We start from the raw sequence: 16,646 nt of genomic DNA, 5'->3' as shown, positions 1-16,646 counted from the left end.
ACATACAAACTCCACACAGGCATGGCATCGGTTGGATGGTAACCAGTGAAGCTACCCACTACGCCACCTGTGCTGCACAAAGCAAAGCACCCATATAGTTTAAATCATTCATGTTTCTAATAGTCTTTTCTGTGGCGAAGGCTGGCAATAATGGCAACGCTAATTTACATATTGATTCCGCCAGATTCACTTTGAGTCATAAAATTAAAAATATCCCTTTTTAATAATTAGAACAATTCCACAAGTTTAAACAAAGAGATTTTTTTTTTTTAATTCTGGAGGATTTTAAGTAAAAAAAAATGTATTCAATAAGGAATGTCGAGTTTGACATTATTGTGACACATGAAACGCTAAATGTTAGGCTTGCATGAATGTTACGTTATAGATTGTCTAAATATTTCTCTTTGTAGTTCATGTTTCAGTGATTGTCGCTTAGTTGGTTTCCGTGCACAACAGTTCTGAGACAAGTTACACAAAAAATTCTGGAGTCTCCCTGGAGTTCACGTTTGATTGTGTTTATATTGAACTATAGTGTAAATATACTAGTCTTCAGGCGTGCGTCTGACAGATGTACAACAGTTTCTGCTTATGCAATTTTTGTTCCACCTTCCCTTCCCAACCACAGCAAGGTAGGAGCTGCTGTAGCAGCCAGAGCAGTCTCCAGCTTTCCACGTACCCTACGCAACCAAAGCGGGGCAAAAGCTGCTGCAGCAGCCAGAGCTGGTCTCCAACTATCCACCTACCCTTCCCAACCACAGCAAGGTAGGAGCTGCTGCAGCAGACAGAGCAGTCTCCAGCTATCCACGTACCCTACGCAACCAAAGCGGGGCAAAAGCTGCTGCAGCAGCCAGAGCTGGTCTCCAGCTATCCACCTACCGTACCCAACCACAGCAAGGCAGGAGCTGCTGCAGCAGCCGGAGCAGGTCTCCAGCTCTCCACCTACCGAACCCAACCCAACCACAGCAGGGCAGAAGCTGCTGCAGAAGCCAGAGCAGGTCTCCAATTATCCACCCGCCCTACCCAACCACAGCAGGGTAGAAGCTGCTGCAGCAGCCAGAGCAGGTCTCCAACTATCCCCTCGCCCTACTCAACCACAGCAGGGCAGAAGCTGCTGCAGCAGCAAGAGCAGGTCTCCAACTATCCACCCTACCCAGCCACAGCAGGGCTGCCCTTTTCAGTTGACTTTGTGAATACCCTTATACAGATGTCCCCCTGCTCATCATTCGTACGATGCCCGACAGGGTGAGCATGTGATCGCACAATGCATTTCTTCTAAATATCTGCACCCAACGGAGACCTAGAAACCTTACCCAAGGGAGCTGGTGTATAGTAGCGTGGATATTCGGGGTCTTTATGAAATCTTGTAACCACTGTCCGGGGCTACTGTATATAAGGCCACTTCCCCCAACAACCGCCCTATCCTCTGTCCTGGCTGCTGATCACCTGGGCTGACAATTGTTCAGAAAACGCATCTTAAATGAGGATAAACAGGGAAACTGAGTCTGCTCCATCTGTTTACTCCTTGTTTTTTTACCAACCTTTAACTCTTTACTTAATCTCGCCTACAGCCCTATGTGAGTTTCCCAAGCCTACAACAGTAACATGGTTTTAAGTCATAGATAATTAATTTATCTGACTAAAGTTACCTAGCAACACAGACGGATGTCACATTAGATCTGTTCTTCCAGCAGCGCTTAAAGAAGCTTCAGACGAGGCCAAGTCTTTGACGCTAATAAGTTCATGTTCCTATCCCATTACATCTGTGCGTTGTATGAAATAAAGAACATTATGGTTTGTTTAGAGATAAGTGGACTTCCCGCATTGTGCTTAGTAATTCATTTGACCCCCTTGACCCAAAACTTCTGTTTTCAGCAAATATTTTATTGTGGCTTATGGCTTTGGCGTTCGCACTTCCATCATATACGGGAATATTTCAAATAAAACATCCGATCGGATTATTGCTGGATTCAAGAGCCAGACAAGGACCGCGGTGCTCACTTGCTTTTCATTTTTTGTGCTGTGTTCCCAATTTAGGGGTTTATTTATTAAGATGTGGGTTCTATTGACGATAGGATGTTGCCCTTAGCAACTAATCAGAATCGACTTATTATTTATTTAGCACCTTCTAGGAGATTATAGATAGAATCTTATCTGTTGCCCATGGCAACATCTAATTTTCAATAGAACTCCCAAATAAACCATTGATACCCTTTTCAGACTGAATTGCCTGTAAATCCCAGCTTATACCCAGCATTTTGCCGGTCCCAGTCTGACCCTCCTTTTACACAGAAAAACTAATTACCGGGTTAAACATTTCTACCCGGTAATTTGCTGATTAACACGGGTATTTCTTCTGTGTGAAAGGGTCAACCCGGGTCCTCGACCCTGGTAATTTCCTGGGCTGAAGACCTGGGAATTTTGACCCGGGTTGACCCTTTCACACAAGAAAAGGAGCCGAATTGAACGGCAAATTCTACCAATTTTACACACAAATCCCGGATCCGACCTGGCATTTGTAACACGGATCCAAGCCAGGTCAGATCCGGGATTAGCACCGTTTACACTGCACTGTAAACAGAGGCTGGGCTTGGATATGACATAATCTCCAAGCGCAGGGACTGCTGCAGAGTACAACAGACAGCAGCGGAGGCTGTGTGCACCCCCCATCCAACCTGCCGGAGGTTGGGCTTCCCCATTGATGTAAACGGGAGCCGGCTTGGATGACCCGGCGTACCCGTTTACACTGCCCTCTACCCAGGTCCTGCCCATGTTCTACCCTGGTCAGGACCTGGGTAGAGGTCCCGTATAAAGGGACATGGGTTAACCCCTTTTACACCGCCGCTGACCCGGATCCACAAGGAAAACCCAGGTTTTGCAGCGGTGTAAAACGGGTATTTCTGGGTAGAGATTCTTAACTCGGTAATTTGCTCCTCTGTGTGATAGATTCAAAACCTGCTGCAAGCTAACATACCCTGTTCTATTGCCAACCAACCTCGCAGTTATTGGGGCGACTTTATGGGCGACTTTCTGACCGGGGGTTCTCTAGGTTTGCACACCCTTCAAAACTTAATGTCTGTCCGCTGAGGTAATATTTTGCGCCACCACACCCATTTATACAATAAATAATTTCGGGTGGATAAAAGGGGAGTGTCCTAGAATTATTCAGTCACATGGGAGCATTTGTCGAACCCTCCCAATGTAGCCCCACCCACAGTTACACCATATGCTAACCCATGCATGCATTCCTTAATATGGCTCCAAAAGCCGTAGAAAGAGGCGCCGTAAATCCCAGTCACGGCGTTCCGGCGGTACCGCGAGATCTCTACCTGTTAGTGAATGACATGTGAGGTGTCTGAAGACGTCTTCTTCTATTACTCTCCTAGTGCTATAAATTACCGCACGCTAACTGCAGCGAGATACTTTGACACGCCGTATTCCAGTAACATGATGGAACATCCTGCAAACTTCCTGTACGTCTGCGGCTTCTGGATGCCAGAATTGCAGTATTTCATTCTTTACCTGGAGAGGAGACCGTTAGTGTGATCGATTTTCAGAGAAAAAAATATACAATCTACTATATACTCAGTAAATACAATCCGACGACTGACGCTCCTTCAGTCTTTCTGCTAATTTGAAGTAGCCGGAGTTTAATATAAATAATGTTAGCCGTGCAGAGAGCAATGTATTATATCATATTAATTATTCATATTATACTATGTAAGGGTTTTATTTTCATTTGGATGAAGCGGTTTGAAGAGAACAATATCAGAAAATCCCTTTTTATGGGTCTGGGCCTGGGCAGATGGAGCTACCAGAGCCCGGAGGCACCGGAGCGCCCCAGGGTGGGGGGCGGCTCTCATACGGGCTACGGGAGGGGGGGTGAGGTGAAGCGGGCGCCGGTACGCTCCACAGCGAGGGGGGGGGGGAGGAGGAGGGTCAAGGAGCAGCTTCTCGCTCCACAGGGCGGGTGTGGGCGAGCGGGTGGCGGTGGGAGATGGCTGCAGGGACGCTGCACGAGGGGGGGCTGGTGAGAGAGAGAGAGAGGGAGAGGCTCACCTGATGGCGGGGGGCTGCTCCAAGTGGCCGCCCTCCAGTGGCCGGCGCCCTAGTCACATGCCTAAGTCTGCCTAGTGGTGGTGCCGGCCCTGGGAGCTACAGCCCCAGGCTGCCACATAAATAGGCCCATCATTATGAGGCTGATAACGTAGGCGATGTACATGCTCACATGTCACTAGCCACACCCACATACGTCACTGGCCACACCTCCTCTGCTTCTCCGTATAGGCCCTTGGTCATAGTCCCAGGCAAACATGGCCGTTATTCTGAATGCACGTGCCTGGTTATTGTTCTCCAGTGAGTGTTTTATACTACGGTGCAGTAATGTAGTTACTATGGGCTTATTCAGGTCCGTTCGTTCAGACCCCTCCATTCGTAAGGGGTCCGATGGTGGGCGTATGTGCATTCGCAGGGTCATTACTGTGCATGTGCATATGCCAGGTGCGTGCGGCCACGGTGGGCAGGGAGTTCGCTGGGCGTTGCCACGCAAGTGTGCGGGCAGGGGACGTGGAGGGGCATGGGCCACTTGCAAATGGAAACGCCCAGCGTTTCATGGGCATTACCATGAGAACGCTGGACATTCTCATGCAAGTGCCCCGCCGATGCGGGTGCTGGGGGTGGCCAGCTGACATCATTGGATGCCAGTTGCCCGCCCACTTCCTCCCGAGCATCCACTCATATGTAAGTGACTTCAGAGTCACTTTTATATGGTCGCCGACCATGGAATGATGTGGGTGGATCCCACTAGGCAGCGAATGGAAGTTACTGTGTAGCATCCATTTGCAGGCCCTGCGAGGGAATCGCCCATTGCGATTGGGTGGCAGCCAGGCGACCATTCGCAAGACGGGGTTTGGTGGACTCCCAAGGCTGAGGTAAGTGGAATAGCCTACCTGCCTTTAAGTCCCCTGAAATAGTGACACCTAGATCAACCAGAGTAACCCCCAATGGGTGCAGTGTGTGTAATGGGCACCCATTGCATTTATTTACATTACCACCGCTGGCACCGTTTTTATCCTGGCTTTATTTCAAAATACGGCACCAGTGATTTCAAAGTGTGGCACACCAAGCAAAATTTTAAAAATTTCCAAGGAACACTATCAGATCCCATAGGAAAAAACGCATTGGCCCCCACTGTAAAAAAAAAAAAAAAACAACAACAAAAAAAAAACATGGTCCCCATATGAAGAAAAAAAAACATCACACTGGTCCCCACAGATAACATAAGATTTCACATGAAAACAAGAGACCAGTGAATAACAGTTGAACTGGTGGTGGTGGATTTAAACTGGTGTGCACATTCCTAGATCTGGTGGCACACTTGAGTACAGCTCAAGGCACCCTAGTGGTCTACTGATTTGAAATGGCTGAGCGCAGCTCTGCGGCTCGTGATGTTTTTATGACTATACCTCCCAACTTTCCGCAAATCACGATGAGCATACAGATGGCAGAAATTTGGGACAATCCCAAGAATTCGGGGCTGTCTGGTAGAAATCAGGGTGGTTGGAAGCTATGCTACAGACTAGTACATATATGCCTACAGTAATTTTTCCCAAATGCATATTTTTATTGGTTATCATTTATTTATAGTTATGTTCCTCAGATCTGCAATGTAATGAGGCGCGTGCTTATTTGTATACCCTGCTTCCGTGCAAGTAATCTTCTTATTCCCAGAGACAGACGAGCAGCTGTTCCGTCAATGGACAGATATACAAATCAGCCTAGCAACAACTGTTGCGGCCTGTCCCCCAGCAGCAGAAGAGTACTTATGGCTCAGACCCCAGACCCAAATGCTTTCCAAATGATATGTTTTGTCGGTTTGTGATCATAATGTTGACAAGAACATTGCAATTAACGTCTAGGTCGGCACCACAATATCGACATATAGTCGAAAAAAAGTGTTTAGCTCGCCTTAAATTACCCTTTCACTGTATGATAAATTCGCATTGCGCCAGACAAAGATTTCCAACAAACAAACAAAAGTAACAAAAGTAGCAATATTCAAATGAAGCTATAGTGTATGTATAGAATCTTTTGGTTTTGTTTGGAACCTCACGGGGAGTATAACTGTGCCCGATTCCAGCTTTAATCACTGTGGCCCCTCACCTTATGCATTTCCACCCTGCCAGCCAGATAGTAACACAAGTAACAAAGGATGGAGAGAAGACACCCCTAGAAGTCAGTTTGTCATATAAGGAGTGAGGGGTAGGGGAGAACCACCCCAGCTAGTCAGATACTCACATGAGGATCAAGGTTTAGGGAAACCCTACCTTTGATGTTCAGTTACTCACCTGGGGGCCAGATTCAAAAAGTGATAAAATGGAGAGTGATAAACAACCAGCCAATCAGCTGCTAACTGCCATGTCACAGGTTGGGGTTGAAAAATGACAGGTAAGAGCTGATTGACTGGTTGTTTATCACTCCCCACTTTATCACTTTTTAAAGCATGATATATCTGGCCCTTAAGGTGCAAGAGGTATGTAAGCCCCACATCTTACCAGTAAGTCTCTCACATGAGGAGCAAGGGGTATGGAAGCCCCACCCCTGCTGATCAGTTACTTACATAAGGAGCAAGAGGTATGGAAGCCCCACCTCTTACCAGTAAGTCACTCACATGAGGAGCAAGGGGTATGGAAGCCCCACCCCCGCTGATCAGTTACTCACATGAGGAGCAAGGGGTATGAAGGCCCCACCTTTACTAGTCAGTTACTCACATGAAGAGCAAGGGGTATTGAAGCCCCACCAATACCAGTCAGTTACTCACATGAGGAGCAAGGGGTATGGAAGCCCCACCCCTGCTGGTCAGTTACTCTCATGTAGATGGAGGGTATAGAAACCCTACCTTTTGATGGTCATTTACTAATTTGAGGAGCAGTGGGTATGGAAACGCAATCCTTGCTGGTTAGTTACTCACATGAGGATTAAGGGGCTATCCAGCTACTCTACCCAATATTTAATGCCATATATAGATGACCAAAGGGAAGAGAGAGGAGCAACATACAGTATACAGCCTATGCAAGTACAACATACAGTATACAGCCTATGCAAGTACAACATACAGTATACAGCCTATGCAAGTACAACATACAGTATACAGCCTATGCAAGTACAACATACAGTATACAGCCTATGCGAGTACAACATACAGTATACAGCCTATGCGAGTACAACATATAGTATACAGCCTATGCAAGTACATCTGCTATTTTTATGTGTAAATGAGTATTCTGTGCATTTAACCAGCCTGACAAAAGTAATATATACAGTATATATTCAGCTCAGTAGACAGAGACATATGGAATACAAGCTATATTTAATGTCTACCTTGATCAACATACCAGATATCCGTGAACTCCCACAAAATGGCAAATTAATGTGTGGTTTGAAAAACAAAATCAGAAATATGTAAATGTCAGGGAGGAAATGGGAATCATCCAACCGGGGCGAATACATGTGGATTTAAATACAAATAGAGTGAATTTCAGCACAACATGGCAGACGCGGGCATTGATTAAACAAGGAAATATAAATAGCGACTGTATAAATAAATAGCAGAGAAGACAGCAAGACGAAGCTACTGTCATTTGTTAAAGATCTTCTTCCCCCAACTTATTTTAAAACTTATTTTATTTTTAAAAGCAATTCCTCTAATACTATACATAATATTAATTTTAGGTCTATTTCATCCATGTATGAGTGCGCTGAGGACTGAGGCCTGGTGGAGAAGCAATTGTAATTGATTCATTAAGCTAAAGTTGGAATTGGCTACCAGTGACTCACTACTAGTGTTCACTGTAGCATTTAGAGCGGGCAGGGCGCCGGGGGGCGCGCCGGGGGGCAGACCGGGCCCGCCGACGTCACAGCTGGGGGTGGTCCCGGGCCGCCGATGTCACAAGAGTGGCGTGCCCGGGCCGCGACATCATCAAATGGGGCCGGCCCGGTCGCCGCCGTCATCAAAGGGGGTCGGCCCGGCCACCACCGTCACCAAAAGGGGGCGGGCTCCAAAGTCTCAGGGACCATTTTACATTGATTCCAATGTTAAAATCGGGTCCACTGCTAAAATCGGGTCCTGCTCTCGTTGCATCGCATGCCATTTGGTTAACACGCGATGCGACGCGATTTTTTGGACCCAATCAAAAATCGGGCGCCCGGATAATTCACAAGTACCTTTTTTTTTCCCAATGGGGACCAATGTGTGTGTTTTTTTCCCCAGTGGGGACAATGTGTTTTTTTTTTTTCCGGTGGGGACAATGTGTGTGTGTGTTCTTTCCCCATGGGGGACTGTGTACCTTGGCAATTTTAAAGTCTTGTCCAGTGTGTCACGAGTTAAAAAAGGTTGACAGCAGTACATACAAATCCATCCTGAAATACAGTACTCACAATAGTATCTAGGGCAGGGGTGGGCAATAAGTGGCCCTCCAGCTGTTGATAAACTACACATCCCAGCATGCCTTGCCTAAATTTTGCTATTTTGCCATGCTGAAACAGATGCAAGGCATGCTGGGATGTGTAGTTCATCAACAGCAGGAGGGCCGCTAATTGCCCACCCCTGCTTCAGGGTCTATGGAGGTTATTATAGTTGATTTGGAAGCAAAGCTGCATCTTATACCATGTAATCCCCTGGCAATGAGCATTGACCCTTGGCAATGAGCAGGTAATTTAAAATTAATTGGAAGCCTTAAGGTCCATTCACACTGGGCGTTTTGCCCAGCGTGTATGAACAGCAAAGATCGGTGTCATTGCTGGGGAGAAAGACACTCAGTGCATACACACTGAGCGGCTTTCCCCCCTGCCTGGCGCTGACAGCGGGGGGTGGGCGGCTTTCCATAGCACAGCGCTATGGAAAGCTGTCCACAAAGCTAATAATGAAAGGCTTTCCCGGCGATGATGCGGGAGCGCGCATCACCGCACATCGCCGGGCCGCGCACACTGGGCGGCTTTCATGCTGAAAACTGCTCAAGCGAGAAAACTGAGCGGCTTTAATGTGAAAGTCGCCCAGTGTGTATGGGCCTTTACTATGGGACACAGTTTGCCGCATATTGTGTCAGGGGCGTTACAATGTGTGGCATATTGTGTCCAGCATTGCGGCGTGTGGCATAATGTGTAAGGGCCATTTTTCATTTATTAGGCAGATTTATTGTTTTCCACCTTTTTGGTGTCGATATCGACACCTGAACATGTCGACCCTCAAATAATATACTGTTTCCCCTCGCATGGCTTGTTTCGGACCAGGTACGCATGCAGTGGATCTTAATTGGAGTCCATGTAACCGTGCAAAAGTCTAAAAACTCATGTCGTTATGTCGACTTACTGCTTTTATTGATTCTTGGACCATGTCCACCATATGTGTCGAACCTTTTAACTAACAGCAGCCTGGTTGGTGTATAGGGGGCATGGCAGGTAGGAAGGCCGCGAGATCGGGGGTATTATAGTGTAGTATATAGTGCCGCAAAATCAATCGGTGTATAGCGTCAGGGAGGGCCACACAATTTTGGGGAGATTATACAGTGTTTGCATCTTGTGTATTTTTTAATCCCAATATGATCCAGAGAAAAAAAGATGTTTGCACAGCAAGTATGGGGGTGGAAAGATGTCTCGGAATGAATCGCCCCAATCAAAGGATCTGCATTGGAAAAAATAAAAATATAAATTAAAGGCCCCTTTCTCAAATACAGTATAGCAAAATCCTAATACATAACTAGTCCCATAGCAATGGTTAATACGATCCGTCAAGACGCCCAGAGCGGTGAGCGCATTTGGTAACATAAATCATTCTTGTATTCCAAGCTAACTGTGTTTTTGCTGGCTCCATCCGGATTGTTACATTAAATCACGGCTCCGGCGAAACCGGTATAGCGGTAGAATTAGATTCAATACATTACACCTAGTCTCGTGTGTTTGTAAGAGAATGGAACGCTGATTTGTTTTATTCGTACGTTCTATTTGCTATAATTTATTAGCATTGCTGAAATGAGCAAAAAAAAAAAATATGGGATACATATTTAAAGGCAGAACATGTCCTGATTTGCAATTCATCAGGATACCTACAGCAATATTGAAATAGCAGAGGGCGTACTCTGTATCTGTGCCGGAGATAGGTGCCAAGACTTCCCTTTAGATAACGGATCTCCAATCTAGCACCACTCAATGTTACACTAATAAGTCCCTGCAATGATTGTGCAATTAGCTCCTACGCATACATAGACTGACCAAACGTGTCTGATTAAGGAAAGATAACCTTTATCTTCTATCTTCTCCCTCCTCCCACACTTACGGCTCTTTGTGCTTAATGTAAAAAGTATAGCTAATAATATACCTGGTGTGTGAGCGATGGGGGATAATGCGCTGATTGAGCTAATTCCTCGTTAGCTGAGACTCAGACGGAAGATAAAAGTGCGCAACTGATTTGGCTACGATATCTATCGATTAATCGATCTGTCTGTCTTATATCTCATCATTTATCTTTTTATCCTGTTAGATAATTAGATAATGAGATATATAATATAATGTATATCTATCTATGTAATTATCTAATTAGTAATATATCATATATAATCTAATCTAATCGTTCTCTGTCTCATAATTTATCTATTATTTTATGTATCTCATTTATCTTTCCATCTCTCTCTCTCATAATGTATCTGTTATCTATTTATTTATTTATTTATTTTCCTTGTATATCTCTATCTATTTTCTTTCTTTCTCAGCTTCTGCGATGTACTTTTACTTTGAGCTGTGACAGTTTTTAGCCCACAAACTCTACACCCCCAGTCCCTATCTGCTCATACCTCCAATCTCTGTCTTCACAGCCCCCTTTCTCCATATCCAGCAAGTCTGATACAGATCAGTGTCCCTGCAAAAATTGTTTCACTTTCTGTGATGACATCTTTTTTCGTACACAATGGAGTCATTGGGTCTGTCGAGTGGCCTCTAGGGGTCACTGGCGGTACTTCACCTCATAAAGGAGAGGAGTAGCTTATATGAGTTAATGGTCGACTCATAGAAAGGTCAACATGAGTTTTATCCATTTTTTATCATTTGTCACTTTACCATCCACGCATGCTTCGATGTCGACATTCACATACAAAATAGTAAAAATAACTTATGTCAACTTTTTCATGTGTTCTCCTTTTCTTTGTCGGCATTTTGATTGCGTCAACCTTTTGTCCTTGTGCATGCTGTCCTGCTGTCTACTAAAAGACTGTTGACCTAGGCCAGTAATGGCTAACCTTGACACTCCAGCTGTTGTTGAACTACACATCCCAGCATGCCCTGCATCAGTCTTACTATTTGGCCATGCTGAACCTGATGCAGGGCATGCTGGGATGTGTAGTTCAACAACAGCTGGAGTGTCAAGGTTATCCATCACTGGTCTAGACATTGGGGTGATTCTATAACGATCGGAACAGGCCAAATTCGGGGAGGATGGGGGCAGAAATGAGTCTGAAGCAGGGGAACGTCCAGCTTTTTATTGGCGCCCCCATGAAAACCCCAGACGTTCCCGTGGGAAACCAGGTGAGCATACAGTCGGTTCGAAATCGCATCGAAATTGGGGGAATTGAGCCCAAATCCCTCTGGTGTGTATCCAGCATAAAAGTGGCTGGTACTTTATCCCCGGACAGTCAGCCCATCACTGTCATTTTTCAAAACCAGCCTGTAACTTGTCAGTTTGCTGATTGGCAGGTGATGAAGTTGCAGTAACATTACCAGCTTAGTAAATCTGCCCCTAAATTGTATATATCCCAGAATGTGTAGAACAGTTGAATGATTCCATAGTTCCAGTACCGACCAGTTCCGCTGTCAGCGAAGGAATCATTATCTACATTATTACTTTCCCTGAAATAAAAAGGTCAGACTGTTCCTGCCGGAGTGGATCTCCCATCATTAAACATCTGCACATCACATATTCTAGAACAGGATCTAGAACAGGGTCCTTGCAAGACCAAATGTACGATTGTTGCCGGTAATCTGGGACAGGTGCCAAAGGCATCAAAGGAAAAATCCCCATTGTTACCGGGGGGATTGTGCGCCGCTCCGCGCCTCTGATCCACAGATGCCCCACTTTCGCTTCTGGGAAGCTTGATTATTCATATGCTGGTGGATGAGTTTCCTGGTACTTGATGGTGACATTTGCGTCTTAGAACCATCAGTTTTTCAACAGCGAGGTGGAGAGGGGTCATCGCGTCCTATAAGGATTCCTCGATAAGTAGCAGCACCGGAAAAGATCTAACGGCGTTATGATTTTCTCCTACGGAAGGAGAAGGGTCCGGATTACCGGGGTGAGTCTTTGAAAGGGGGCAGAAGCTAACAAGGCGGAAATATTGGATTGTGACATTGTTATATAGTTTGTGTGATTCTTTTATTCACAACTGGTACAGTTAACTCTTTCAATTAAAGGATAACTTCAAAAGATATACAATTAATATTTTTAAATGTGCGCATTATATATATATATATATATATATATATATATATATATATATATAGTGACAAGGATCACAAACACGGGGACTCAGATGAAGACTGTTGTTTATTTTGAACAGCAGGTGACCGCATAGCAGGTTAATCCTTATGCAATCGTTATTACAGGCAGTAGCATACAGGCAATCTCAGCATCACAGACTTTTGCAAAGGCTCCAATGGTCCCTACCATAGCCTACAATCCTGGCCTATCGCTTGGGAGGCTAATCCATCATTGAGAGCAAGCTGACTCTGCCCTGGAAACCCTTATATCAGGAAATCCCAGGTGCTACTGATTACACACCTGGGATTCTGCTACTGTACCCAAAACCTGGTCTGGATCCTCCACATTACTTTCATGTAGGGAGATGCTGTCTCTGCCACAATATATATATTATACTGACAGTTTCTAGCTCCACTATATATCCTAATCTACATACTGAATGATATATATATATATATATATATATATATATATATATATTGTGGCATGGACAGCGTAATTAGGGTGGTCAATCCCGGGATCGGGATGCTCAGGATCCTGGGATTTGGCCCATAAATTGCCGGGATTAGACTGCGCATGCGCCCACTCAGACGCTACCTGGCTGTTCCTGATGCCCAGCATGCGGCTCTGTGAAGCGTAACGAGGTTAGAGGTCACACTGTGCAGGCCACTCTGCTGCCTCCCGCCCGCACCAGGTGGCACCAACGCACCGCTGCCAAACAACCGAGCAACCGCTTCCAGTATCACACCCGCACCTCTGCACTGCTGCTGACTGCCCGCACCCGGCAGCACCAACGCACCCCTGTTGCCTGCCCCACTCCCGGACGCACTATCTGCTCACCCAAGTACAGTAAGATAATTTGGGGGACGGGGGCATTGTTTTCTTTTTTTAGGGATGACAATGTCGGGATCCTGGGAATCCCAGGATTGAGCATTTTTCAATCCCAAATCCCGGAATTGAAAAACTGCCCTGGGATTGGCATCTCTAAACACAATTCCACATGAAGTCAATGTGGAATATCCAGTCCAGGGCTTAGTGCAGCAGCAGCAGGACAACCTAAATCCAGTCCAGGTTTTCTTAAACTGTATTGTGAATCACAGTCTGCTAATTAATAACACCTGTGGTTTCCTGTTATGTTTGTCCAGAGCAGAGGGTCCCAATGCCTTTTAATGACTGTGCAATAGGCTGGGAGAATATGGGGAACTATGTTAGTGATCTTACAGACTAGAAAATAATAGACAGAATCTGAGTGGTTGCTATGGGCAACATTACCTCTTTTAATTTTTAGACGCTTAGAGCTCATGAATGCATTATTCCCCATTCATGTCTCTGCCCCATGTGCAGACTAAATTGCATTTATTTGGTGCCAAGTTAATAGACCTGTGACTGTCGCAGAACTACAAGTACCAGCATGATATTTCATGTACACAGATTTTAGACAACCAATGGGCTGTTCAGGTTTTGTTGAACCCTCAGCCTCTGTTTGCGCCGGGAGCTGCAGGGTGCCCACAACTCGCGGAGTGGCAGAAATGTGCTGAGTTAAACCATTGCTTTGAATTCCATTTCTGAGAAGGGCTGAGATTCCCAGCACATAAAGGCACTTGTTGCCTAGGATACTCCAGTCAGGATTCCTCCAGGCAGACCCCTCTTCTAGATCGTCTATGTAAATTCAGCCATATAGAAAATCCCAAGCTGCAATGCTGCAATGCTATAAGTTCGTATCCTACACGCTCCTGTAATAATTGTGCTGCTAAGGCTGTAAGGCCGGCCATATGATACTGGCCCTTATTCAGATCTGATCGGAGTACAAATTTGTTCTCCAAATGGGCAAAACCATGTGCACTGCAGGTGGGGCAGATGTAATATGTATAGAGAGAGTTAGATTTATGTGAGTTATTTTGTTTCTGTGCAGGGTAAATACTGGCCGCATTATTTTTACACTGCAATTTAGATTTCAGTTTCAACACACCCTACCCAAATTTAACTCTCTCTGCACATATTACATCTGCCCCACCTGCAGTGCACATGGTTATGCCCATTTTGAGAACAAATTTGTGCTGCGAACAGATCTGAATAAGTGCCTCTGTGCATACACACTGACCGAGGCCCTTCTGAGCAATATTTTTTAATAACTCATCTAGCGTTCAATAGGTACATACCGAAAAGCAGGTAATGCCCACTGCAACCAACTGACCAGGTTGGGGCAAAGAAAAAAATATATAATTTTGTACCTGGAGAAAACCATGTTAATGCAATGGAGGCAAATACATACATTGTTTGTGCATGCAGGGTAAACACTGGCTGCTTTTGCTTGCAGTCCACAAATGCTGGACAGCTTTATTCAGAAACTGCACATTTTACACATACACTCCAGAATGGCTGGGAGGCTCCTGAAAATCCAGGCAGTGTGGAGAGAGATGACAGGCTGCTGCTGCAGCACAGCCTCTCTCCCCAGCTCAGCACACGCTGCTGAGCTGGGGAGACAGACAGCTGCAGCCTGTTCTCTCCTTCTGTTTGCAATGCTCCCCGCACAAATTCAGTATTTGCTACCCGCACCCTTGACCGGAGGCCACACCACCTCCATTTTACCAAGTCGCGGCCGAGCTGTTGGCGTCCCTGTTTACGGCATGTGATAATGTTCTAGGCAAGTTTTATGTACTTTCATTTCATTTTGTGTTTCTGTACTTTGTATCATTGTGCCTATTATATTACACTCCTCTGCTTCCCTGTTGTCTGATCGTTACACATTATATAGGTAACATCATTTACAATAGTGAAGCCGCTCTCAGACTTAGCTCTGTTACAGTAAAAGGGCCGCGTAAATCGCCACAGATTTTCCACGTCTTAATATTGTAACTTGGCTGAACGCTAACGATCCGCAGGGGGCTGTAACCTACATTACTATTTTAATATCTTTTGAATTAAGTGAGAGAATGAATTGCTTGTCAGACTGGAAATCAGTGGGTATTTAAACGGAACCAGTAAATATTCTTTTGTGTATTAGGGATGTCTGGTGCATCGTGCGGGACTGTCCGTCTGTTGGCCTGGAAACAGGATCTTTTTGCAGTTTTCAGCGATCTTGCGGAGCAGTGTTTTGCCTATGCTGGTGGCACTGTCGATCTCTGCGGGCGATGGCGATACGTGGGACCGCGCATGGCCAACGCTATAGGGTGTACACACAGAACGATCCGTGCTTCATTTCTAGTCAGGTCAGGGCTTAAATCACCCAGTGTGTATGCCCCTTAAGTGTAGGGTTAGAGTCTTGGATAAATTTGTTTTTTTAAATAATTAAGTTATATGTCTGCAGTTTTGTTCTGTAACCAATCAGATGTCAGAATTGTTCACAGTAGCACAAAGTATTTCAGGTGATAGGGTATGGGTGTGTCTGGGTGCTGCCAGGGTGTTAGTAGTGAATGTGAGTATGGGGGTGTCTGGGTGCTGCTGTGGTGCTGGTAGTTAGTGCAGGTATGAGTGAGTGTGTGTGCTGCAGGGGTGTTGGTTGTGAGTGCGGGTATGGGTGTGTCTGGGTGCTGCCATGTTAGTGAGTGTGAGTGTGGGTGCTGCAGGGGTGTTGGTAGTGAGTGCGGGTATGGGTGTGTCTGGGTGCTGCCATGTTATTGGTAGTGAGTATGGGTGTGTGGGTGCTGCAGGGGTGTTGGTAGTGAGTGCGGGTATGGGTGTGTCTGGGTGCTGCCATGGTATTGGTAGTGAGTATGGGTGTGTGGGTGCTGCAGGGGTGTTATTAGTGAGTGCGGGTATGGGTGTGTCTGGGTGCTGCCATGTTAGTGAGAGTGTGTGGGTGCTGCAGGGCTGTTGGTAGTGAGTGCGGGTATGGGTGCGTCTGGGTGCTGCCATGTTATTGGTAGTGAGTATAGGTGTGTGGGTGCTGCAGGGGTGTTGGTAGTGAGTGTGGGTATGGGTGCGTCTGGGTGCTGCCATGTTATTGGAGTTGAGTATAGGTGTGTGGGTGCTCCAGGGGTGTTGGTAGTGAGTGCAGGTATGGGTGCGTCTGGGTGCTGCCATGTTATTGGAGGTGAGTATGCGTGTGTGTGGGTGCTCCAGGGGTGTTGGTAGTGAGTGTGGGTATGGGTGCGTCTGGGTGCTGCCATGTTATTGGTAGTGAGTGTGA

The 16,646-nt window shown here is 45.9% G+C and overlaps 1 protein-coding gene across 14 annotated transcripts in view; it reads left to right on the top strand.

Annotated features, from left to right (window-relative positions):
- Nucleotides 1-16,646, top strand: part of DAB1 (DAB adaptor protein 1) — a 587,491-nt gene that overhangs the window by 27,937 nt on the left and 542,908 nt on the right. The window contains exon 1 of one of the 14 annotated variants that reach the window (XM_083157600.1): nt 12,314-12,332. The exons of the other annotated variants lie outside the window; for them this stretch is intronic. The gene's annotated coding sequence lies outside the window, so the exon portion shown is untranslated. Of the gene's footprint in view, nt 1-12,313; nt 12,333-16,646 lie in introns of those variants that run through there. 14 annotated transcript variants of the gene reach the window in all.

This window comes from Crinia signifera, chromosome 8 (genome assembly GCF_055691185.1).
Source record: "Crinia signifera chromosome 8, ASM5569118v1, whole genome shotgun sequence".
NCBI classification, from domain to species: Eukaryota; Metazoa; Chordata; class Amphibia; order Anura; family Myobatrachidae; genus Crinia; species Crinia signifera.
Note: the sequence above shows the minus strand (reverse complement) of the source record. Positions and strands in the feature narration are given on the sequence as shown.